Raw genomic sequence first — 27,211 nt, forward strand, 5'->3', positions numbered from 1 at the left:
TCAAGACAGTAATAAACTTATCAGAAGTGCCCTCAAACAAATTCTACAGCTCCCAACGGATACGCCAGACCATATGATTTATTCAGATATGAAATGTAAAGGTCTTGGTCTCTTCAAAGCAGAGTGGGAAGCCCATCTTCAGCACGCCAATACTTGTCGCGTCCTCGCACTGTCAGCCAATCCCTACGTCTTAGCCACTCGAAAGCTCTTTACTGAAAGCACCGAATGCGTCAAATCTCTGCAGTTAACCGAGACATCCGATGTAATTAAAGACCCACGAACCAGTTTGTATGACGCTCGACGTATGAGGAAAAAAACTGCGAGAAAAGGAATTAGAGTCATTAGCTAACCTACCTCAGAAAGGTCGTGGCGTAGAGCTATACAGCGAGTTTATTCCGGCGAATTCCCGGATACGACATCGTGAAGGCCTAACCTCTAGCGAGTGGCGCGAAGCTATTAAAATGTCTGCACACGTGTCTTCCGTACGTTCCCTTCTGGGCAGGACTCGGGACAACATCCTCTGTCGGCGATGCCACAGAGAGCCAGAAACACCTGCATATGTCCTGGGCTCTTGTCCGCACGGTGAAGTACTCCGTAACTCACGACACCACAGAATTCGTTCGATGATCGCCGAACATTTTAGATCAATAAAATTTCAAGTGTTCGAAGAAGTTCACGGACTGGCAGACAATGGCAGTACAAGAAGAATAGAAATGATTGCCATCCCACCCAATAACAACAATGGCTACATCATCGATCCCACCGTTAGATTTGAAAAACAAAAGAGCCAACCTGAAGATGTAAATAGGGGAAAAAAAACGACATCTATGTACGTACCGTTCCATATTTCATGGACAAATACGGTCTACGACAGATTGAAGTAATAGGCCTTATGGCTGGAGCGCGCGGAACTATTCCCGGTTTCTTCTTCCAGACCTGGCAACGTTTCGGCCTACAGAGGAAGGCAATTGATGATATCGTTCTTGCAGCTCTGAGAGGATCAATATTTATACTCCGAAACCATCTCTACGGTCAACAGTGATCTTCAAATAATTAATTAGTACCTAATTATTTATTCAGTCATTTCTTGTCATTGTTGTAAGACTCCATTAAACTTAAACATATGTATATTATTTATACTTTCAACTGCCTATTGCACAATATGCTCTGTCTTTGTGGCAGCCTGTTAATACAGGGAGCTGTTATCGCTTAGATAAATGAATAAATGTTACATTCATATAAATCATCATCATGATCAAGTATATATTGTAAATTCGAGTACATTTTTTTTGCGCCCAAAGTTTATTACACTTTTATTTTGTTCCTCTATGCTATTCTGTCTTCCCAGTATATATTATCTTCTAAATCTTTTCCTCTCAGCCACCTCCTAATATCACCCATTAAGGTGGTTGTGGCACGATCTCTCTTTCCTCTTCCAAGTGGCAACCAATCTAGAATCTTTCTCGGTAGCCGCTGATCTGACATTCGTCGATCATTCTCATACCATCTAAGTGCTTTTATCTCACGAAATATAAAATTAAATTTCCAACTTTAATTTATTTTCTTAATGCCTCATAATTTCTAATTTTTTCGATTTAGAATATTTTTAGAATGTGATGTTAATTTATATCTTTCTGTCCACAAAATTAGGCACTCAAATAGAAGATGATGAACAGTGTATAATGCTTCGTTACATTTGCACAGATAATCATTTTCGTTGTTATATGAAATCTTTGAAAATAGAAACCAAATTTACCATGACCTGACAGAAATTGATTAACAATGTAGTTTGGTGTCAGTAATTTAAATTATATTTAAACCCAACTGAAAACGTGGGGGAAAACAGTTATTTTGTTAATGACTCCGATGTACTATCTCTCCAATGGTCACCCCACTTCTTTATCATGTTCCTTCTTCGTTGTTGTTTCACGAATGAGAAAGGACACTTGGAATAGGCACAGTCTAACCTAGAGGATACTGCTTCCTTGGCAAGCTGGTCAGCCCTTTCGTTGCCGGTGGTTCCAGTGTGCCCTCGTATCCATGTCAAGACGTGTTCTGAGTGATTCCTAATGGTAGTTCTAATGCTGAGATTGGATTTAAGTTGAATTTGTCATTTTATCGAACTAAGCGCTGCTTGTGAGTCACTTAACACTTTCTCAGATTAATATCCTACACTAATTTATTATTATTGAATCTCCAGTGACTGAATGACTATGTGTGTGACGAAATGCGTGTCTTGTGACTATGACTCACTCTTTGGCGCCAATGTGTTTTATTTATTGGAATACACCACGTTACTGTAGTTTTCTTCTTTGTTTTTGCGACGGTCGTATGTGTATGTCGCTGGATTAATGGAGAAACATTGAAATGAAGACAGGATAAGATGAAAGATGAACTTATAGTCCAATATCGTATTTATCTATAACAAATTAAACCTCTGTTCCCCTGAATTTGAAGTCGGTTCTCCGATAAGGAAAGCAGATATACTGACTATTCTGTTAATGGTGCGCCATGACTCTACATTTTGTTAAGTAAAAGTTGACCTACTGAACACTGTTTACTGTGTTGCGAGTGTTTGTTTCAGTGCCCTGCAGACAAATTACATGAGGTATAAATTTTAATTACTAGGAATAGAGTTTCACATGACCATGGAACTGTCTGTTTTCATATATTATGACAAGTAATTGCTAACACAAAACGTTTCAAGGAAGGATTTTATTACATTTATGCCTTTCCCTTCGAAGATATGAAAACAACATGATCTCGAGAATCCTAGTTAATTCAAAATATAGAATACTTTTATTTTATTTCAGGAAACTGCACAAGTCGTAAGAATACTGATATTTCATTTCAATCAAACGAAATGTTGCAATACCAAGTTAGTTAACATTAAGAAATTAGAAATATGAAGAATGAAAAGTATACTTAATGTCTCTGTTTCATTATGTTATACATATTATGGGTTTTCTGTCTCTAAATTCTCTGATAAAATCTTTACTTAGGTCAAATATTATCTTTGCCACGAGTTGCAAAAAATTACGCGAACTTTGAAATCAGTTTGAAAAGTGACACCCAACGTATCTGTTATAGCATAGCATACGAACAGAAGTTTGTTATTTTAAATGCGGAGTATTATAAGAAAATCCGTGGAAGAAGTGTCGTGTACCTTCAGTCCACTAGTTAACGTTTTGCCCAACATATGGCAGTAAGATGATCGAACTCATGTATATCACTTTGTCCCTCAATATATACAACATTTAGGTATGCTCAGTGCACTTACTTCACCTTTCGTAAATTTGTTACTTAGATCACTGCGGTTCTAAAAGTCTCAATTCTGCCACAAAAATTATCATCACTATTAAAAACATTACCAAATTAGTACTCTATAATTTTCCCTTAAGTATTGCAGAACTTTCGGTTTCGCAGAAAAACCTTTGTTCATTATCAATCGGTCAACCAATCAAGTAATTTTCAGTAATTTGGTAAAATTAAATACAATAGAAAATGACAATGTCCACAATTAACAAAAATTAACACCAAAAATGTCCGCTGTGGAGCAATGGTTAGCTTGCCTGGTTGGGACAAGTTAGCCGGTTGAGGTTTTTTCCGGGTTTTCCCTCCACCCATTAAGACCAAATACTGGGTAACTTTCGGCACTGGACCCTGGACTCACTTCGCTGACAACGACATCGCGTAACAGTGTAATAATGGCGAATATTGAAGAAAATAGTCAAGCAGTAGTAAACCTTGAAGGAAACATTGAAGAGATCTTCAAGAAGTTGGAAACTCTACAGAAGGAAAACGACCTAATGAAAAGTAAGATGAAATATCTAGAAGAAGATCAGAGGCGAAAGAACTTAATACTTTTTGGAATCGAGGAAAAGAAGAAGGAACAGGCATTGAAGACATACGAGACTGTAATGAAAGTGTGCTGAGATTGGTTCAGGATTGATGTGAGTGATGGACAAATAAAAGAAGCGTACAGGCTCGGGAAAAATGTAAATAGATCTATTTTAGTTTTAATTCTCAAGTATATTGGCAAAAGAAAAAAATTTGAACAAACTAAAGTACTTAAAAAACTCAAATATTAGACTGGAACATGATTTAGAATATGAAGTAAGATGCAGGAGAAGAATATTGATTCCTTTTATGAAGGCTGCAAGGAAAAAGGTCATTTCGCTAGATTAGGCTATACGGAGACAAATTAAAGGTAAATGGGGAGATGTTTGACGTGGAAATCGGTTTGGAAAATTTTAACCATACAGAGATAGGGACAATAAAAGAGGAGATAAGGAACATTATAGTAAAACATACAATGGGAGAACTATTTGGAAAACTAGTAAATGGAGAGGTCGTCACATAAGAAAGAATAGCAAGCGATGGAATGAATCACTCAGCGAATCACATGAACAGGAAGAGAGACCAGCGATCAGAGTAATGCATAGCGCAGCAACATCAGCTGACGAGGATGTCAACAAGCGATTAAAGAAGAAACAGACTTGCACTAAAATAATGATGACGGCATCAGGTGTACAGGGGAGAACAGAAGAACGGCATACAGGAACTGAGAACAGCAAAAAGAGTTCAGTGAATCCAGTTGGAAGAACAAATATGGGTCAGCAATTACAAAAGGGATCGAGAGATGAAGAAGAAACTAGATAAGAAGTCAAGATTCTGCAAGAACTGGAAGGGATGGAGTAACATTTGCGACACCGAATAGAGGTAGATCAGTGGGAAGAAGTAAGGGACAGAAAAGTTGTAACTTAAGAGGTTGGTGCATGAGTGACAAAACATAGGAAAGTGATAAAGTGGAAATGGTGATGGTAACAGAAAAGACGGTAAGGCAAGGGAATAACAGTGAAAAAGGAAAAGATACAAATAATAACCAGGGAGTGATAATATGAAAGTAGTGATACAACTACAGTATAATAAAGAAAGTGGGAATAGAAATGTAATGAAACTGTAGAAACTACTTCGCCTGAAAATATACAGATTAGATTAATGGGAATAAGTGGTCAGTGAACGTTAGTGATTCAAGTGAATAGGTAAGTTGACAACTATGGAAGAGTTCAACTTAATATAAACAATGTTGGGAACAATTAATAAGGAATTAAGAGAAGTGATTGTTTAGTTAAATGGGATTAGTAAGAATAAGATAGATAACTGGGAACAGGAGGAGTAAGTAGAAAAAGAAGGGAGGGAACGAGAGGTGAGAGATGTGATAGAAAAGTGATCAGGGTCATTTATATGTAGGCCTAATAGCGGATGTTTAAAAAAGCGTAAGCAGAATATCTATCCAAGGGAATGATGCACTGTATGCAGAAAATATATCATATCATATGATATATCATATCATATCATGTCATATCATATCATATCATGTTATATATTTTTAAGAATTAAGGAGAGACAGTCCTGTTTAATAATTCTGTAAGTGGGTGTGCAATTAAATCTTTAATTTTAATTAACTTTAATTAAATCTTTAATTAAATTAAACATTCTTCAGAAAGTTGGAAGATGAGTGATAGATATCCAAACTATTCGAAGATTTAAATTGTAAAACTAAGTTAACTATGTAATTAGGATTCACAAATTGCCAGTTGAAATTTGCTTTTTGTTTGTTATTCATTTTCGATAACAATTATTCGTTAGCTGTCATTTGACCAATTTTGGAATATCAATCATGGCGTAAGCCATCCTCCAAAAGATTTCTCTTGAATGTAATATAAAAGATGTCCTTACATTGTACTTGGTTTGTTTTAATTTATTTTTATAAATGTTATTGATTTCTAATAGCACTCAGAATAGGATTTAAATTTAGTTTCAGTTTGTTAGACCAAAAATCTCAAGGTCTTAAGTTCATTTGTGAACCATTTTAAATTATCACAGGTCTTCATGTTACTAACTTGAATGCGTTTAGTATCCTTGATAAAACATAAATTAAATAGTGTCGTAAAATATTTAAAAAAATGCTTAAAAACATCATATACGTAGGTTCAAATTCAATAAGTAATTTTCCCAAATTATTATTCCTAGACAACTAAGAAAGACAAAAATAATTAGTAAAATAAAAGCAATAAATAAACCAAAAAGTCCTTAAACGCAATAGTAGTTTACAGTATAGAGGAGTAAAATTAGATTTTAACTGCGAGTGGAAAGTTTAGCGCCCGAGGCGAAGCAACTCTGCATCGGGCTCCCCTCCATTGCATACATCGCCGATTAGCTACATGTTACACTGATCAGACTTCAGATGTATACAAACTCTGACACATATCGTCAAGTGAGATGTAGTTTTCTGCCTGATATTATAGTACTTATCAGCCAGAACCTCAGAGATATATAAGGTAAAAAACAATTAATTTGACTATTGCACTTTCGCTATGTCACACTACTTTTGACCAATAAAACGGTACTAAAGGACGTGTTTCAACCAATCATGGCTGTTTACAGCTACAATTTTATCACTTCCCTAGCATGTTTGTTTTTATCACTTCCCTAGCATTTGTTTGCTTTTACCACTTCCCTAACATTATTTCTTTGTTTGCCAACATTTGAAAATGCAAATTCTTTACCTACTATAAAGCATGCTTTGCGATCGTCATTTGTTTCCCGCATAGTCAACTGAAAGTGGCGGCTCCACTCAAACGTTTTGGTGAAGCTAACATTAGTGAAATAGAATTTTAGTAAGTCAATTGAAAGGCTCAGAGCCAAAGGCGACTAACCCAAAATTACAAAATGAGTAAATAAGAGTTGATATTAAGAGGATCCTGACAAAAATGATTGGTTTCACAATTTATTTTAATTGGTCTACATTGAATAAATACAAAAGAATATCATGAATCTATAACAAAGATGTATAGTTTTGAATAAATAATTAATAATCAACAATACAAAATTGTGGGTTGGTCGCCTTTTGCTCTGATCCCTTCAATTAATACCTATTTTATTGTATTAGACTACTTTACTTTTCTAATCTTTAATCGTGTAATAGTAAATTAAATCCCACTCGAGTTTTGATGATTTCTAGATATATCAAAACCTATATTGAGATTACTGTTGATAATATAATTGTGCCTGTGTCCCCCCCCCCAGAAAGTAGCTTCTCAAATCTGGACTAAATATTTGATATACACAGTGATATCATTTTAAAGTTCAAGGAGATTTGTTGCTTTTGTTTTGATGGCAATCATAGACGAGAGCTTATTTTGCATAATTTTTATTTTTTAAGTTGCTTATTTAACGACGCTGTATCAAATACGAGGTTATTTAGCGTCGATGAGATTGATGATAGCGAGATGGTATTTGGTGAGATGAGGTCGAGAATTCGCCATAGATTACCTGGAATTCACCTTACGGTTGGGGAAAACTTCGGAAAAAACCCAACCAGGTAATCAGCCCAAACGGGAGTCGAACCCGCGCCCGAGCGCAACTTCAGACCGGCAGGCAAGCGCCTTAACCGGCTGAGCCACGCCGGTGTCTTTATTTTGCATAAATACGAGGTTGCAAATGTTATAAAAAAAAACTTCAGAACTTCTTTCGTAAGTTCGATAGATAACTGGCCTATGTTCTTCGTAAACAGAATTCACGCCCGAAGTGTGTCGTGCCTTCAAGAAGTTTGGGAACCACTGCTCTACTCCGATTTTCTATGTGTATTATTTAAGTAGGCCTACCAGTATGGATTAAATTTTTCATCCTGTACCTATGCAAATATAATCAGATAGGCCTGTAAATATCATTGCACATTTTACCTATTTCCACAACAAAATCTTCGCAGCATTTTATGTACTTCCTGTTCAGTTGTCGTCAGTGGACGAAAGCATGAGGCGACCACTTGTAGTCTTTGGATTATTTTACATTCTGTACTCATCGTGTGCTCATCCTTAGTTGGACGGTAGAGCGTCGGCTTTTCACGCCACAATCCCCAGATCAATGCCAGGTAGTATGAGGAAAAACACGGTATATGGCGAATACTTTAATTCAGATATAACTCCAACAGGCTTCCTCATCGATCAATTATTGTGACATTACAAATTGTTCCGATGAATTATTTGGCTAGAGTGCTGAATTCAAGAACGAGTTGAGGAAATAAATGAGCGTAAGGTATATAGATCTACCCACACGTTAACATAGGTAGTACTTTGTTATTGATACTAGGTCCTGATGAAATTTCTGATGGATGATTAGACATCCATAAAGGACGCAGTATCATGCTACTTGAAAGGGCAGGGTGCTAGTTATACGTAGTCTACTAGTGGTGTTTGATAGCGACAAACATTCATAAACGATACAGCATCATATTACTCGTGTTTACACGGTAATTGGAATAGCATTACAACACACATGAAATTTTATTTTATTTTAAATCCACCACCAACAGAAGCAGGCTTCCAATTACAGGTGGCTTACACAGATGTATACACAAAATACATAATAAGAGAGAAAAAAATAACAAAACAAACAACACAAACAAAAGAAAGAAAATACATAATAGTAATAGATGATAGAATATTATAATATTACAGTTAATATAATGCCAAATGTCAATATAATGATGCAAAAATATTTTAAAACTTGAGTAAAAACATTATAATACACTTCTTCATATGTTAAATATCTAAGGAAATACAATGCTTTTTAATATTGTATGAAATTTTTCAATTGTTAAACTGAAATCCAATTGAGAACCACAGTTTAAAGACAGAGAGTTGTAAGTATTACACATAACAAACAATGGAGAGTTCTTCAAGAAAACAGCCTAAAAATGTCCCGTTAAAGGCAAAGTCCTCCTCCTATAGAGGGAGAGCTCTATTTGTCTCACGCGGTGAGCTACTCCGCGTCTAAAACACATCGGGTCATACGAGTATTCATTCAGCACGGCGGTCGACTCACAGCTGCATTACACATTACACGTAACATCACAGTGCGATACTCGTACTATGGATAGGCCTATACGACACGGCGATGAACTCACAAGTGAATTGACATTGTTCTTTGTGCCATAACCACAAGTCACATTGGCATCTAGTGATGCGACTACACATTTTGGGTGCCATACGATACATGACATGCGGCATCTCGTAATACCATCGATTGATTTTGACAAAAAAGAATTTTTGCCAAAACTTACGCCCCAACCCTCGTATATATATTCAGTGTGTCCGCAAAAACATTCCGGGGTTATAAACTGCTATAGCGTCGCTGTCAGTTGTCGGATTTATACGAAACTGATATCATTAGAAAGAGAAACTCACAAATTGTTGTGTGCTCCACGTGTCACGCTGCAGACATCAAGACGATATTCCCATTCATGCCCCACACGTTCCAACATATCTATAGGGATGGACTCGATGGCGGCAGTGATACGAAGTTGGAGCTCTGCAGATTTTGGGGTAGTGGAGGTATATAGACAAGAATATTTATGTGACCCCATAAAAAGAAGTCACAGACGGTCAAGTCAGGCGACCTCGGAGGCCAGCTACAGAAGAATCTTGGTTCCCAGCGCGCCCAATCCTTCTTCCTGCTAGTTGTTGATTTAGAACATTCCATACATCAAGATGCCAATGAGGAGGTGCTCCATCTTGTTGAAAAAGATATTAGTTGCCTTCGGCTTCCAATTGTGGAAACAGCCTCTCAGGAAGCATATCAAGATAACTCATACCGGTGACAGTGCTCTCTTGAAAGAAAAATGGGCCATACACTTTTCGTTTCAAAACGCCACAAAACACAATTAGCTTAGAGGAGTCATGTTCAACCTCCAAAATAAAATTTGGATTCTCACTTCCCCAAATCCTAACATTGTGCTTGTTTACTTTTCCATTGACGTGAAACGTTGCCTCGTCGCTAAAAACGAATTTGGCTGAAAGGTCTTCATCATCTGCCATTAGTTCAATAAATTTTCACCGTGTCATTTTGCATGGTCATCAGGTTTCAACTTATGTACTAATATTGCCGTTTGTAGGGGTGAAATCGCAGACGAAAACATAGGACCTTGGAAATGGTAGATTTAGAAATGTTTAACTGCAAACTAGCTCTACGCACAGACTTCCGAGGACTATGTACAAACGCCTCCCGCACCTGTTCTACAATTTCCGCACTGACAGGCCGTTTCCCTAAATGGCCTTTCCTTTTATCACATACTCATCCATGCTCTACAAAATCTCTACACCATTTCAGAATCGTGTTGTCGCTAGGTGCCTCATGAAGAAAATTCCGTCTGAAAGCACGCTGTATTCTTACTACACTCCGAGTACTATGATATTCCAATACAAACCAACCACGTTCCTGTAGATTCGCCATAACCTAAGTAACCCTCTAAATGCTGCAGAATTCACACAGACTTGAACATTTAACATTCAGATCATTTAACACAATTTGTTTATATCCAACAATGCCTTAATGACAAGCTAAATAGCGGAAACGGCCTTTTTTTTTTCTTTCTTCTTGTGCTGTCATCTGTTGTTTCGGTCAATTATCAATTATGATTTTCCATTCTTTGAGCTGTTCTTTCTAATGACACTGGTATGAATTTCGTAAAACACATAGTGACAGAATTATAGCAGTTTATAACCCCGGAATGTTTTTGCGAACGCACTATATATATATATATAATAATATTTTGGGTATTTGACCAATTATAGAAGCCGCAAATGCATACGTTTAAAAAGATAAACCGATAAACCGTGAACAAAATGAAACATGATGCTGAAAAAAAGACAAAGATTGAAGAAGGTTGAAAATTTCACCTGCGTTTTTATTTGTCGAAATGTTGGCTGTGTAATTTCATAAGAAAGGGCAGTTCCTACACTTCGTGAAATATTAACAGAATTTGAAAAGGTGTATGAAGGTTCTTAATGAGAAACAACCTAAGGGAATTATTGGAAAACATAGGATTCCGTTTCCAGATACTTAACAAGAAACAGATGAATGTAGAGTCAGCGAGGATATTTCCAGACAATGAGTCTAGAAAACCGGCAGGCCATAGAATTAATTATCTTTTAGGACGAGAGTTGGTTATGACACACACGGCGTCCCAAGAAAGATTGGGACAATGGAAGTTGCTCGTGTGCTTTCAATGCACCAGTTTATCGTGGGATACGAATAAAATTACGGTATTACATGCCAGTAGTAGTGAATGTCTGGTTCCAAATTGTTTGGTTCTTGCATCTAGGAATATAGGTGACTCTAAAGCAGATTCACATGACGAAATTAATTCTGTAATTTTCGACGACCCTATAAATTATATTAGAAAGTTCTGTTGACTACTTCGTGTGTAATTTCTCTTGAAAAAAAGTGTCTTTCAATATAAATAAGCTGCATAAATATATAATTTCAGGCGGTTCTTTCTAGAACTTGCCTTATCCACTATTAAGTAATTTTTCAGGAAAAGCGAAAAATGCATAATTCCTGTAAGCTTGAGTCAGACTTCCTGAATATTTTAGTAACAGTTCAAACCAAGATCAAGAGGACTACCAAGCAGGAAAATATAAATATTATCAACAGAACCCTAGTTATTCAACTTTATATTTCAGATAAGACTAGTTTTGAGGCAACACAAGAGGAAATAAGTCGTATTAATTTACATAACTTCATTGAAAATGCCACTAATAAAGCAAAAATTAAAACGTCTTGACCCTTTTTTTTAGCCTTATGAATATTCTACCTTGAAAATCACAAGGTGTAAGTCATATTATTTTACATAAATTTATTCAGAACACAAGAAGAAAAAATTAACACATTTTGGCTTATTTAACCCCAATCAATATTGGGGCTTGCAGACCACAATTTATTTTACGTGGTTTTTTATTTTTCAGAACACTATGTAAACAACATACATTTGAAAAAAAGATAGTAACTTAAGTTATGGTAATACAGTACAAAATATAGGTAATATTCTTCAATTACTCAAATCCATAAAATAATATAAATAATTTTGTGACAATACCATAGAAACACTCTAAAACACAAGTTTGAAAAACAATAAAAAGCATTACTATAACAGAGAATTAATGAAAATTACAAGCATCCAAGTCGAAACGGTTTATGTTATACCCAAATTATCTCCAACCCCCTATACAATTGTTAGGCTCATAATCTGTATATCTGAATTACTCTTTTACATCTGATTCCTCCTCTTCACAATCTAAAAAAAAAAAAAGAAAAAAACAACAACAATTTTCTCTCCTTTAAGGTAAATTTGCAGATTAACGGTTATGAAAAAGTTCCTATGAAAGATAAGCTACTCATTCTTTTCCCTCTGTACCCCAAAATCATTTTCTAGTAAATTATTCACATTTAAATCCTTCACTTTGGCAGATTTTAGAACTACTTCTGGCAATTCTACAGAACGCCTGTTCATGTCTTGCAGACTATTTTTCTTTCATTTTTTTTTTTTTTTTCATTACCGATTTCCCCACACCGATGTCTGTAATACAGTGATGTTATCCCCTAACTATCACACTTTCCTGTGCACCTATACTAATAACTAGACAGTGGATGCGGGATGACTGAAGGAAAAGTGAAGTAGTTTCGTATCAGAGTATATGGCACGTGCCGCGCCGTCCGTCTTTTGTGTACCTGGCAAGTACAGCAGCGTACAAAACGAATGAACCCCGATCTGTTCATAGTAACACTGCAACGCAATGTGTGCAGTTGTGTTATCCTGCTCAAGTATATAGTACGCGTTGAATATGTAGTGCTGATCCATTCATAATGTCGAAGGCAAAACATTCAATTCGCTCAGAGATACTAAATGCAATTACGAAGTATGAGAGTGACATTTTATGTATTAACGAAGACTATATCGTGTGTAATGTATGTAAAATTGAAATAAAAACCAGAACAACTCAGGCTATAGAGAAACATTGCAACAGTACATCGCACAGGAAATGCGTTGAAATGAAATCTGAGGAACCATCATCATCATCATCATCATCATCATCATCATTTAGTTATTCGGGTCTAACGACACGTGCAATATGATGCTCAGTACAAATATTCCTCTAAAGAAATTGAGTGATCTCAATTTTAGAGGTTTTCTTCAGAAATTCTCTCGATACAAAAACTGTTTAAGCGATAGGAGAAGACGATTCAGCTTCGACAACTTTCGTCGTTTACTGCAACGCTGGTAATTGCATCAATGATGACGAGGGCTGAACCTTGCAAGGTATGTACTAAAGTACGTTATTTTTCTTTTCCTTCTTACTGTACGGAGATACAGTAGCATGTTGACGCCGTCTGTTTACGTTTAAAACCTGTTCAGCCAATGGTCTCAATGAAAGAAATGTAACATATAGTAAAAGTGCACTTACATTCAACGATAAGTCATCCCGCATCCACTGTCTACTAATAACTAATAAGGAATCGTTTCGCAGGTGAAAATTTGAAATGCCACGATGCAAGGTTTTATCAGCATATTCTCAGCAGCCAATTTTCATTTATCCTAAATTGAAGATTTTAACATCTTTGAAAAATAATTCCTCATTTGATGTATTGCTTCCTTACCTCCTTTTCCTTCTGATTCATTTTCCAGGAATCTGGATCCCTTGTCCGTGCGTCATCCTCCTTTACCTTTGACATTAGGAGTAATATTCTGTTATCCTCTAAAATAATATTAATTATGAACTGGTAGATATATTACTGATTCAGTTCCCAATCATATTACACGAAAAGGCTTTCAAATAAGAACAATGATTGTGATCCACCGTAGACGTAGACACAAACTGCGAAAAAAATGTGATGTCATATCATGTGCCGAAAAGTCTCTTATTTAGTGGTTGATTGTACCCGCATTAGGCGAGTTATGAAATTACAAATAGGGTAAACATTGGTAATTTCGTGATAATTTCATGAAAACCAATTTAAAATGCAAGTGTGTAAATATATCCTTATTCCGATTTTTTCATCTAAAAGACGATAACTTGCTGTACAAACCTGGAGACATAAAAGATTGGATACGTTCTTGAATATGTGCCAAAAACCACTTTTACAACTTAAGCTGAAAGGTTGGTTATTTCGTGATAACTTTGGTAATTTCGTGATATTGCATTGATAATTTCGTGAGAGGTAGAAGAATTGTGGAAAAATTCATTAAAGTCAAATGAAATTCTCATTTATTGTTACAAGACTTCAAACACGGCAATTCCGTCTAATATTCATACCAAGAAAACACAGAAATACATATCAACACATAATAAGAATGAAATCAAAGTAAAAATTGAAAGTGAAAAGGGATCTTCTTTGCCCTGAAAGGGTGAACACTTTTATTACGGACTTTAATATAGCCTATATTACTAGGGTAACTCCAAAAGTAATGCATAACGTTTGTTTAAAAATTATATTTTTATCCTACAGCTTTGCTATTTTCACAGAATGTAGATGCATCCTTCAGGAACAAAATGTCACTTTTCCACATAATCCCCCTCCCTTTCAACTGTCTTACGTAACCTAGGAACGAAGGCTTGTAGACCAGCACGGTAAAAGTCTGGACCAACACGTTTGAGCCACTCTTTAGCAGCGTGCACAAGGGAGTCATCTTCTAACCTCGTTCCGCGAAGGGATCCTTCGGTTTACCAAAGAGATGGTAATCGCACGGTGCCAGTTCAGGACTGTAAGGCGGATGTTTCAGTGTTGTCTATCCGAATTTTCTGATCTGATCTGTGGTCTTGTGACTGACATATGGCCGTGCGTTGTCGTGAAATATCAGAACATCCTGCTTCTCCCGATGTCGTCGAACACGACTCAGTCGAACTAGAAGTTTCTTGAGATTTGCAACATACCCGTCAGAATTAATGGTGGTTCCGTGTGGTATGATGTCCACAAGCAAGAGTCCTTCTGAATCAAAAAACACAGTAGCCATAACGTTTCCTGCTGAAGGTGTACTTTTGAATTTCTATTTCTTTGGTGAATTTGCATGATGCCACTCCATTGTCTGCCTCTGTCTCCGGTCCAAAATGGTGGAGCCATGTTCCATCTTCTGTCACAATTCTTACAAGTCATCTAGCACTTATCATTGACACTTAGCATGATAACAAATCAAACAGAAGCTATACTGTACCCATTGCGTCTCAGTTTTCTTTTTTGTTATCACATCTTGTCTTCAGATTTCTAAAATTTCTATTGTAATAAATTTTATACTATTTTAAAAATTGTAACACTTAATGCTCAACAAAATTTCGCATCAAACAGCTAAGATTTCTATCAGTAAATTTAAGCCTATATGGCGACTACAGAAGTTTCTAAAATTCCAAAAACATTTCCTAAAATTTCATGAAGATGCAATAAATCTTTGTACCAAATATCATATGCTTTCCTTTAGTAATAAGCCTGTAATGTAATTACAAACATCCACAAAATTTGTACGCCTGAGAAGTCGACGCAAACTTGCTCTCTCCGAACATAAAATCTCACTGAAGCAACTACAATAGTCACACAAAGCTTAGTTGTATGTTTCTGGAAACTGGACAACATATGCAATCCCTTGGCGGAAATTTGAATCTCGTAACAGTCTTGGTTAGTTCACAAAAGAGCAAAGAAAAAGTATCACGAAATAACCACTGCCACGAAATTATCAATGTTTACCCTACGATGGATAAGGTAAGTTACGGAATAACAGTATAATTTTCATTACAGATTCCTAATGGAAAAAAGAAGATTTAACACAATTGCTTACGATAGAATTATTACACATCTAACAAAGAAAACCAGGGTACCACTAATTTGGTTAAGGCAAGTTTTGGAAAGAACCGCCTCGTTTTATCCTTTTATTATGTACTAATTATTTATTCAGCCTTCTCCTTCTTCTTTACTTTCCCGAAGGGCATGACACAGCCTCGAACTGGCGTTATAGACCCTGAAGTGCTGACGTCAATCGCAACTGGTTTCAATCTGTAATTTGTAACTTATTTATTTTTTCCTTGCCAGTGTGTTCACCCTATCGTGACGTCAAACTCGGCATAACAACTCCAACTCTATGCTTTTATTAACTTGTTCTTCAGATGTTTCAACTTTGATGAGCACGATGCCGTTGTTGTTCTGCGGTGTCAACAATGAAGATCTTGACTCTTTCTTCCGAATAATTTAATTGCTTATTTGAGAGACACATATCACATTAATCAACTGTTGTCTCGTCTCGTGCGAATTATATACCAATCAGTACGGACACTGTGTAGATAAAAGCAGGTTTTAACTACCATTCACGCAATGCAATGAGAACCGATTACACGTGTCAACAAATTTAAGCTTTATTTTCATAACATTAATGAAACACGCTGATGTTACATAATTCGCACGTACTGAGACTACAAAATTCGTAATACGTCACGTTTTGTACTGTAAACATGCTCTTTTGTTTGAAAAAAAAAAACAAGCGTTCTTATCCACAAATTATATTGATATCATTTCTTGTATGTAAATCCCCAAAGGCAACTACGGTATGATGAAAACTGTTAAATTAAACAAAACTGGCTATTAAAACGTTTAAAGGTGCAAATAAATTAACATAAAGCCTCTATCACATGCTTCATAAAATAGTAAAAAATATATTAAAACTTACTTAAGTTTTCATCATAAGAACTGGAATCTTCCCCTTTCAAAAACCACGAATAATGGTCCCACTTACTTACAAATAGCTTTTAGAGAACCAGGAGGTTCATTGCGGCCCTCACTTAAGTCCGCCATCGGTCCCTATCCTGAGCAAGATTAATCCAGTCCCTAGCATCATATCCCTCCACCTCAAATACATTTTAATATTATACTCCCATCTACGTCTCTGCCACCTCAAAGGTTTTTATCCCCCCGATCTTCCAACTAACACTCTGTATGCATTTCTGGATTTTTCCCTTGAAATTATTCAAAATCTGCTTCACAGGGAGCTTCACCTGAAAGACTAGATTTGCATACCTTATTCTCAGTTACCCTTAACCTCTGTTCTCCCGACGGGAGAGGGGGCTTACACCTCAGACCGTTGAGGAGACGGGAGAGAGAGGGGCTTATAACTCAGGCTGTTAGAGAGGGGAAATGTGGAAAGGCTGTTGGCGTGGAATGGTACAGGGATTTGGAAGGATGGCGGGACTGGAAGTCAGGGTGTTAGCAGTTAGGTCGGTTCGACGTAGGGAGGTCGGTGGGCTTGCAACTCATCACAGGGGCGCATAATAAACCTTAGGTCGCGGTGCATAGGGATGTTCCTCTCACTCCGTCATAGAGATAGAGAGAAAAAAAGTAAGCAGATATTTAGTTGCTATCTCATTTTCTTAGGATAGGTCAGACTTATTCGAAAGAGTAAAATGTACATGTTTTGTGCACACTCAGTTTCTTTATGGATTTAGATCAGCATTAGCTACTATTTTGAGTAGAAAAGGGCGCTCATGCAGTGACAATATTTTTAGTATAAAAAAAATTAGAGAAACGACGAGAAGTCAATCTAGAAACGCACGTAGCTTTCGTTGACTTCGATAAAGCTTTTGATTGTGTAGAACGATCCAAATTATGAAAAATAATGTACAATAAAGGTTATCCTCTGCATTTGATAGAAATAATAAAATGCCTCTACACAGATACAAAGATAATAATAAACACAGGAACATTGAAAACAGAAGAAATAAGAAAAATCAAGGACTCAGACAAGGTTGTAGCCTATCACCTAGTCTCTTCAACATATATCTAGATGACTTAATTAAAGAATGAAAAATGGAGGTGAATCCAGCTATAAAGATTAGTAAAGATACATTTTTAAATGTTCTAATGTTTGCCGATGATGTAACATTAATACAAGATAGTGAAGAAAAAATTGCAATATGCCATTCACAAACTACACCTACTAGGAAAAGAAAACTATAATTTGAGCATATCAACTCATAAAACTAAAGTAATGGCCCATAGTGGTAAATTTCCAATTCGTACAAAAATAATAGTTGATAATAAGCCCATAGAACAAGTATCTCATTTTGATTATTTAGGTTGTAATATAACTTATGATGTAGATAGAGATATTGACAACAAAATAAGCAAATTCCAGTGGACATGCGGAACAATAAATAGAACACTAACAAATAAAACCAGAAAGGAAACAAAACTAAAGTTCTATAAAACTATGGCGGTGCCCGTGTTGACATATGGAAGCGAATCATGGATAATTAAAGAACGAGATAAAAGTAAATTACAGGCTGCAGAGATGAGGTTTCTTCGCAGAGTAAAGGGATGTACAAGAAGGGATCGGATAAGAAATGAGGATATACTTAAGGAATTAGATATATACAACATAAACGAAAAAGTTGAAGATTATAAAGACAAGTGGAAAGAACACCTGTCTCGAATGGATAATGAAAGAATTCCAGCACTGATACAACAGTACCAACCTAAAGGCAAAAGAGATGTCGGACGTCCTAGGAAGAGGTGGAACTGAATAAAATGTGAATACGGAACAGGCACTAAGCCTAAACCACGAAGTGAAGATGATGATGATGATGATTTTTAAAACTGATTGGATAATAATGCTTAATATCCTGCCTAACCTTATCTTTTTACTAATACCGGGTATTTTACTGTTCGTCATTCACCCAAATGGAGCTAGTTGTGTAAATCAATTTACGGACAGAGTCGTTGCCCAGCGTGCACCATAAGAGGGTGGTCTACACTACATCCACGTTGAGATGAGATGATGATGAAGAACTGTTGGGATGCCACAGGGGAACCCTTGTGTTACCTGGGCCATGGACTTGCCCATCACAAGTTATAAATCGGAGGTACGTCGGGGATCGAACCCAGGACCACGTGATTATAATTCCAACGCTCTAGTCACTAGACTACCGTGGAAGCACTTCTATCTTGCCTAACTAGAAAATTATGTATTCTTACTAATACTGTTCAGTTCATTAAATATTGTAAATATTTAGGTGTAAATTTGTCGCAAATTCTTAGGAAATACAAAATAGAAGAAAATTTGTTTTTCCTAAACAGAAACGAAGACATATGGATTAATTTTAGCGTTGCCACCTTACCTTGAAAAAGAAGTGGGGAGAGATGCATCGAATGGCTTGTGGTAGAAATATGTGATTTGCGGCATGTAAAAGCCCTTGAGGCATGATAGGTGCCTCTCGTCAAAATTAATACTGAATTGTCGCCCAAAGATAAATTTTGACCCAGTTACAAGACAGTTTTGTTAAATAATACGATACCAAATATCACGAGCATTTGTAATTATAATATATTGACTATTCTTAGTGTTGTGTGATTTGTTCCACAGTGATGGATTATTGTATGATACGAGAAGGAAGTCTGGAGGTAGTTACATAAAGAATAAATCATGCACGCACACATACATTTGAACATCATTATATATTCTCACTACATAATTACGTACGTACTCTTATTAAACGCTATATGGTATACAGATGGTGTAAGTATATTTTCTCAAATTTGAATGTTATAAGTGTTTGAAACACATTTAAATCTATTAATTGTTGAGAGAGTGAATATCCATCAGTAATTTGTAATCCGCCTCTGCACAACGCTTTCGCACTGTAAACTGGCAGTAGTACCACAGTCTACTATATACAGTCACGAAGCTTGAGTTTTGAGGGTGCTAGAAACAATAGACTGTGACGGTACTATTTTGCATTGCCTGTAATGAGGCGATGTTAGCGATCCTAGTGGTGAGCAACTATCTAATGTTTGCATATTTACTACGTATTGAGCTTCGTGACTGTATATACTGGACTGTGGTAGTACTGTATTTCGTGAGCGAGGGCCGTTCTCCGCTGTTCCACGAAGCGTTTAGTAGCCCGGCGCTGCTAGTAGATGGTTTTACTGCATATTGAGCCCGGTTCAGACGGTGCGTGTTTCTGTGATGGATTCCCAAGGTGGCTGCGCTGATGGCTAGCCTGCGTGCTCACTTGCTGGAAGTAATGCGCTCTGGTGGCTGCTTTGGTGGCTAGGTTTCTGGATTTCGAGGGTAGGTTCCTTGCTATTTTTCGTGATGGTTTGCAGGCTGGAACCAAAGATGATGATATAGTATCACCACTGAAACCATGTTGCCATGTTCATTGTTTTCCAACTAAACCTGTTTTTTCTATATTCTTTAGTTTCTAAGAAACAGCAATTAAATATCGGACTTTGGCTGTTTTTCACTTATGGCTTAAGTACCTTATTACGACATTTACTACTGTTAATGTAGGACTTCAGTTGTTTTCAACTCACAGTTTAGTTTCTTTTTGACCATGAGTGTTGGCAACAGATGAAACAGTAGATGATTTTCCAATTTGAACTGTGGAAAGAGCCAGCTCCGTGAGAACAACAACCATCACGTAGCCAACACTGGATCCCGCATTGTATCCACCACGGCACCCAACTTGCTAGCCAGCAAGGGAACAGCAAGAAAACAAGCACCGTCTGAACCGGGCTTTATACTGTCCACCAAGATAGATTCTCGAGCAGGTCAGTCTTTTACCACATAACATTATGCTGTTGTTCGACTGTCTCGTAAACTTAAGAAATAATAGAACTTAGTAAACCCCGTCTGCAATCTAAACAACAAAGATATTACAGTTAGTAAAAAGTCACACAGAGTTAGTGTGCACTCAGTGATGGTTGCTTGACGGTTGTCAGCCCACTTTGAAGTCTGTGGATATAGAGGGATATATTGGATCGGTGTGTAGTAGAGTTCCTGGGTAGCTCAGTTGGTAGAGCGTTGGTACGTTTAACCAAAGGTCCCGGGTTCGATACTCGGCGACAAAACAATTTTTCCCTTGAAATTATTCAAATCAAGTTCACAGGGAGTTATACCTGAAAGCCTGATTTGCACAATACACGTCACTGTTCGTTAACAGAAAACCACAATTTAAGTCACACACAGAGTTAAGCCTGGTTCAGACGGTGCTAGTTTCTATGATGGATTCCAAGGTGACTGCTCTGATGGCTGCCCTGCGTGCTCACTTGCTGACTCCCGTGTTGGCTACGGTGACGGTAGTAGTTCACACGGAGCTGGCTCTTTTCACAGTTCAAATTGGAAAATCATCTGCTGTTTCATCTGTTGCCAACACTCATGGTCAAAAAGAAACTATACCGTAAGTGGAAAACAACTAAAATCCTACATTAACAGTAGTAAATGTTGTAATAAAGTAAGTAAGCCATAAGTGCAAAACAGCTAAAGTCCGATAGTTATTTGTTGTTTCTTAGAAACTAAAGAATATAGAAAAAAACAGGTTTAGTTGGAAATCAACGAACATGGCGTCATGGTTTCAGTGGTGATATTATATCATCAGCTTTGGTTCCAGCCTGCGAACCATCACGAAAAATAGCAAGGAACCTACCCTCGAAATCCAGCAAGCTAGCCATCAAAAGAGCCACCAGAGCGCATTACTTCCGGCAAGTGAGCACGCAGGCTACCCATCACCGCAGCCACCTTGGAATCCATCACAGAAACACGCACCGTCTGAACCTGGCTTTAGTGTACACTCAGTATTGGTTGCTTGACGGTTGTTAGCCCACTTTGAGGTCTGTGGATATAGAGGGATAAATTGGATCGGTGTCTGGTAGAGTTCCCGAGTAGCTCAGCTGGTAGAGCGTTGGTACGTTTAATCAAAGTTCCCGGTTGGATACCCGGCCCCGGAACAATATTTTCCACGAAATTATTCAACAAAGATATTACTTTGAAATCACCACAAATGAGCCAACCAGCGTTGTTCCTTATAATTTATTGTTTTAGTAACAATCGTCACATTTTCACCATAGCCACTTCATTTGAATGGAAAGTTTTATATTCGTGTCCCACTTTTGATGTCTCTATCAATAGTCTCCATTCTTCTGGACTGTATTGAATTTATAATTCATCCATCAACTTGTTCCCATTTTCGTAGCACAAACAGAATATTCCATTGAAAAATAACTTATCAGCTTATCGCTTCGTATATGAGCGCCAAAATCTTATATATTTTGCTAATAAGTTCCACTGCTGCAATTTAAAAGCTAATAGTTCCACCTATTGTTTGGAAAGAATTCAATCTCTAAATAGCTTGTTAAGGTCTGAGTGCCGTATCAGATGTGGTTTGTTATCATGTGGGAATAAAGATGTAATCAGCAGATGCTGAAGGATAGCCTGCTGAATAGAAGTTCTAATATAGCCAACCATTATACCATTATTTTATCCATAGTTTTACTTGAACATCCTCCTGTTTTAGTAATGCAGAAGAGTAACCAAAGATTGTTAGGTTTTCGCCAAACCACTGGAATAATAGAAGACTCATTGTCGTTTTCCCCCTCAACTACTCTATTAACACGGTACATAACGTGTGGCGACCAACCTTCATTCTGTTCACCTACACGACAATCGAAGTAGGAAATAAGATATACGCCATTTTTACTTTTTCTGCTATTGATTCGGGTTCTAATATTAAAGTACCGATAGGCTATAAATTGATCATAAACATAACAAAACTATTTACAGAATTTTGAGACAATCGACTTTTCTGATCTATTGTTGCACATTGCAAATTAATAGTAACAAACACGCACCTTACACAATCAATGCTAACTGCTAAAATGTTCATTTCCTGTCTCAAAAGATAATAACAACTTCATTTTCCTTTCCCATTATCGGTGATCTCTGTGCAGCCGCATGATGAGTAGGCCTAATAAAACAAAAAACACCTTGGATGGTAACACTCATCCGACCTATGAAAAGCCGTATTTTAAAATAAGGAAAGTGCTATATAATTGTGTTAAAGAAAGGAGTCGGGTTCGTTGTATGTCGGTTTTAAGACTTTTATGCTATTCACTGTCTATGATATGAGAATACGAGTATTTTCAAGAACGTAAAAGTGGGGAAAGAGAGTTTTAGTTAACCAAGGACCAAAGTGACAACAACTGGTAAAAACTATCCGACGTATTTGGAATATTATGCTCCAAAGTCAAGAATACGCTTAGAAGAAAGTGTGAATTCTCTCCTAGATATGACTGACGTAATGCAAAAGAATACGGTATGTAAAATCCATGAAACCGTAACCAGATACAAACTACATTATGAAGATTCAGACCTGGACATGTCAGATGAATAAAAATAATATTAATGAACTAGAAATTTTCCATATTTGTACTAAAGCTGTACTGATTACACTTCTTAATTTACTTAAAAAATCAGTGTAATAAAAATGGTCTGAGACAAAGGAATTAGTGACAAGATAACATTTTCTTCGCTACGAATTTTACTTGTATTGGCAGAAATTTATCCATATGATATTGTGGCGGCAGGCCGGAATATTCTGGCCGCGTAGGGGAATTGCGCACGGGAAGGAAGGTGCGGGTAGACGAGACTCAAGCTTCGGCGGGCGTTGTGGCGCGGCGCGGAACAAGGAGAAAGAAGACTACGGGACAGCGCGGCGGAGAAACGTCTGGAAACAGATTATTGTGGAAGTTCAGAAATTTCGCGACGCAGAACATTCTAGACGTTCGTGGTAAATAAATAAGACCGTGAGTTGGCGACGGAAGTTAGTTAATTAGTCAGCTGCGACAGAGCTAGTTAGTCTTGAACAGCGGAGACGTATCCAGAGGATCTGAGTTCGAGGTGCAGTGAACTTGAGTGAGTCCGTAACTGTGGCAGCGTCCAGACGAGTGCGGCGCATCCGGAAGTCTTGTGTTCGAAGTGCAGTGAACTGTATCTGGAAGTCTTGGGTTCGAGGTGCAGTGAACTTGAGTAGGTGCGCAACTATGGCAGCGCCCAGGCGAGTGCGACGTATCCGGAAGTCTTGGGTTCGACGTGCAGTGAACTTTAGTGAATGAGCTAGAGGAACTAGTCAAGGCTAACGAACTGTGAACTGAGAACTGACAGTTTTGTTATGTACATAGTGCTTTGTGAACATTAGTTGAAATTCGGAGTACTTTGTTGTTCTTCTCAATAATACACGTGAATTGTCATTGTCGTTCTGTGGAGTGCAATAACGATTACTGTGTTGCAGTGTTGAGTGGAATACCCATTGTTGACGGGTGTGTGGTTAAAGTTAGAAATATTGTTGTATAAAAGTTACAATATGATATAATAGTTATTAGTCAAATAACATCTATCTTGTTATGGTGTACCTTCACATTACTGTATTTAGGAAACACCATAACTCATCATTACATTATCTGCCATCTCATTACGTTTTCTCATCATCTACTTATCTCTCCTCCGTTCTTATTGTTAAAATAATGAATTTTTCTACTTAACAGATCAAACACCACTTTTGTTCTCAACTATCACCTCCTTTACTGAAACTCACTGAAACAAAACACATTACATTAACACTATTGTGCTTGACTCTTTACTACATTCACACTATTTCCCTTAAATCTTTACTATATTAACACTATTTCCCTTAAATCTTTACTATATTAACAATATTTCCCTTTACTCTTGTTACATTTATGGCCAATTGCAGAAACTTTAATCATATATCATATAGGATATATGTCTTACATACAAACTCTGATTACGTTGGTATAGGGGGAAATATCCCTTACAGAGGGCGGTGCAATTAGACAAAGTTAGTAACTTTCTCCTATCTAACTACACAGTAGTTACATTTAGGATATATTCTTATTACCTATGTCGTCACACTCATCCCTTTCTTATCTCATGTACTAGTATACCCATTTTTTTCCCTTAGTTCATCCCTTAACACTTTCCATATCTCTGGATCAATATTTTCAGAACTATTCACTTCTACCATATTTCTGTCTTTATTGTTATTGGTATTATCTTCAACATTGTTACTAATTTTTTCCATTTTGTTTGTACTGTACTCACAATTTCTGGACTTCCTTCTTCACTTATACTTGAGGAATCTTGTCTTCCACTCAACACGCCCTTTTTACCCGCCTTAGTCCCCTCTTTAACGTGTTCCGATTCGTTTATCAGCTTCTGATCTCCACGCATCTCTTTCCTAGCACTCTTGCACCCATGTTCCTTATGTCACTCTTGTTATTCTTCTTCGTGTGTGTCGCTCTTATTGCTGATGTTCTCAACAGAGTCATACGCGTCATACCTCGAGTCTTGTTTCTGCTTGCAAACTTGTTTGCATTTCTTCGTTCAATAACCTTTGGTGTAATTCCAGTCATTCAAGCCTCATCTCCCGTTTCCATAATATGTTCTGAAACAACCTTTTATCTAGCCTCAGAAGCTGTCAATATTTTTTTCATCCATTCTTCTTCCTCTCCACCGATTAAATTTATGTTTCCTTCTATTGATTGCTTAACTAATTCTTTCTTCTGTACCACTGTCTTGTTCTTACTCATCACTCTGGTCTGTTCGCTGTATTCTTGTCTACTTTTCGTGTAGACTGTATTCCGAATTCTGGATGATCTTCATTTTCCAAACAATACTCCAATTGTAAAATTTTCCATTTACTTTCAACTTATTTTCATACTTACTTACTTACTTACTTACTTACTGGCTTTCAAGGAACCCTGAGGTTCATTGCCACCCTCACATAAGTCCGCCATTGGTCCCTATCCTGAGCAAGATTAATCCAGCCTCTATCATCATATCTCACCTTCCTCAAATCCATTTTAATATTATCTTCCCATCTACGTCTCGGCCTCCCTAAAGGTTTTTTTCCCTCCGGCCTCCCAACTAACACTCTATATGCATTTCTGGATTCGCCCATACGTGCTACATGCCCTGCCCATCTCAAACGTCTGGATTTAATGTTCCTAATTATGTCAGGTGAAGAATACAATGCGTGCAGTTCTGCGTTGTGTAACTTTCTCCATTCTCATGTAACTTCATCCCTCTTAGCCACAAATATTTTCCTAAGTACCTTATTCTCAAACACCCTTAACTTATGTTCCTCTCTCAAAGTGAGAGTCCAAGTTTCACAACCATAAAGAACAACCGGTAATATAAATGTTTTATAAATTCCAACTTTCAAATTTTTTGACAGCAGACTGGATGATAAAAGTTTCTCAACCGAATAATAACAGGCATTTCCCATATTTATTCTGTGTTTAATTTCTTCCCGAGTATCATTTATATTTGTTACTGTTGCTCCCAGATATTTGAATTTCTCCACTTCTTCAAAAGATAAATTTCCAATTTTTATATTTCCATTTCGTACAATATTCTCGTCACGAGACATAATCATATACTTTGTCTTTTCGGGATTTACTTCCAAACCTATCGCTTTACTTGCTTCAAGTAAAATTTCCGTGTTTTCCCTAATCGTTTGTGGATTTTCTCCTAACATATTCACGTCATCCGTATAGACAGGCAGCTGATGTAACCCGTTCAATTCCAAACCCTCTCTGTTATCTTGGACTTTCCTAATGGCATACTCTAGAGCAAAGTTAAAAAGTAAAGGAGACAGTGCATCTCTTTGCTTCAGCCCACAGTGAATTGGAAACGCATCTGCCCATGGGCAGATCTTATACTGCAAATCCAGCATTCTCCAATCTTTCCTATTTTCTGCCTTCCTCTTAGTTACCACATATGATCCACATATCTTAATGTCGTCTTTCATCTGATATCTTCGTTTGTTCCGAATTGTAGAATTTGATTACGGCATAGTTCCTAATGTATAAAGTTAAATGAGTATGTTGAAGTGATTAAATAAGAGAGAAGTTCGTATATGTCCAGTGTCCGGTGCTGTGGATTGAATTCACGTAGCTCAGTGGTCAGAGCGCTTGGTACGTAGAACCAAGGACCCGGGTTCGATCCCCGGCGCCGGAGCGAATTTTTCTCCCCAAATATTAATTGTCAATATCACAGATATTATTCTGTAGGACAAATTAATAAAATTAATTTATAATATACTCATAGCTGCAGGGCATATATTTGTACAGATTGCTGTGCACGTAACTGCGGAATCCCGGCCAAACAAGTCACTCAGTTAAGTGCGCTCCTAATATAATGGCAGTTGACACTGGACATATACGTCAACATATATGCCTAACTTGGTGTCAGGCCACAAAGGGAAACATTGAAGGAGGATGATTCGGTCCGGTGCTGTGGATTGAATTCGGCGTAGCTCAATGGTCAGAGGCTTGGTACGTAGAACCAAGGACCCGGGTTCGATCCCCGGCGCCGGAGCGAATTTTTCTCCTCAAATATTAATTGTAAATGATCCCTGGTATAGTCAGTCTCGTCTTCTAAATTGAGACATTCATCCTGCCTGTGTTTGTCCGTACTTTGCTAAGACATTATGAGTATGACAAATATCGGGATGGGCCCTGAGATATCGGCCACGGA

At 37.2% G+C, this 27,211-nt stretch overlaps 1 protein-coding gene across 1 annotated transcript in view; it reads left to right on the top strand.

Moving 5' to 3' along the window:
• The window catches only part of snu (ABC-type transporter snustorr), a 683,140-nt gene that overhangs the window by 279,532 nt on the left and 376,397 nt on the right, over positions 1 to 27,211 (top strand). The window lies entirely within an intron of this gene.

The sequence above is a fragment of the Periplaneta americana genome, chromosome 12, assembly GCF_040183065.1.
Source record: "Periplaneta americana isolate PAMFEO1 chromosome 12, P.americana_PAMFEO1_priV1, whole genome shotgun sequence".
Classification (NCBI taxonomy): Eukaryota; Metazoa; Arthropoda; class Insecta; order Blattodea; family Blattidae; genus Periplaneta; species Periplaneta americana.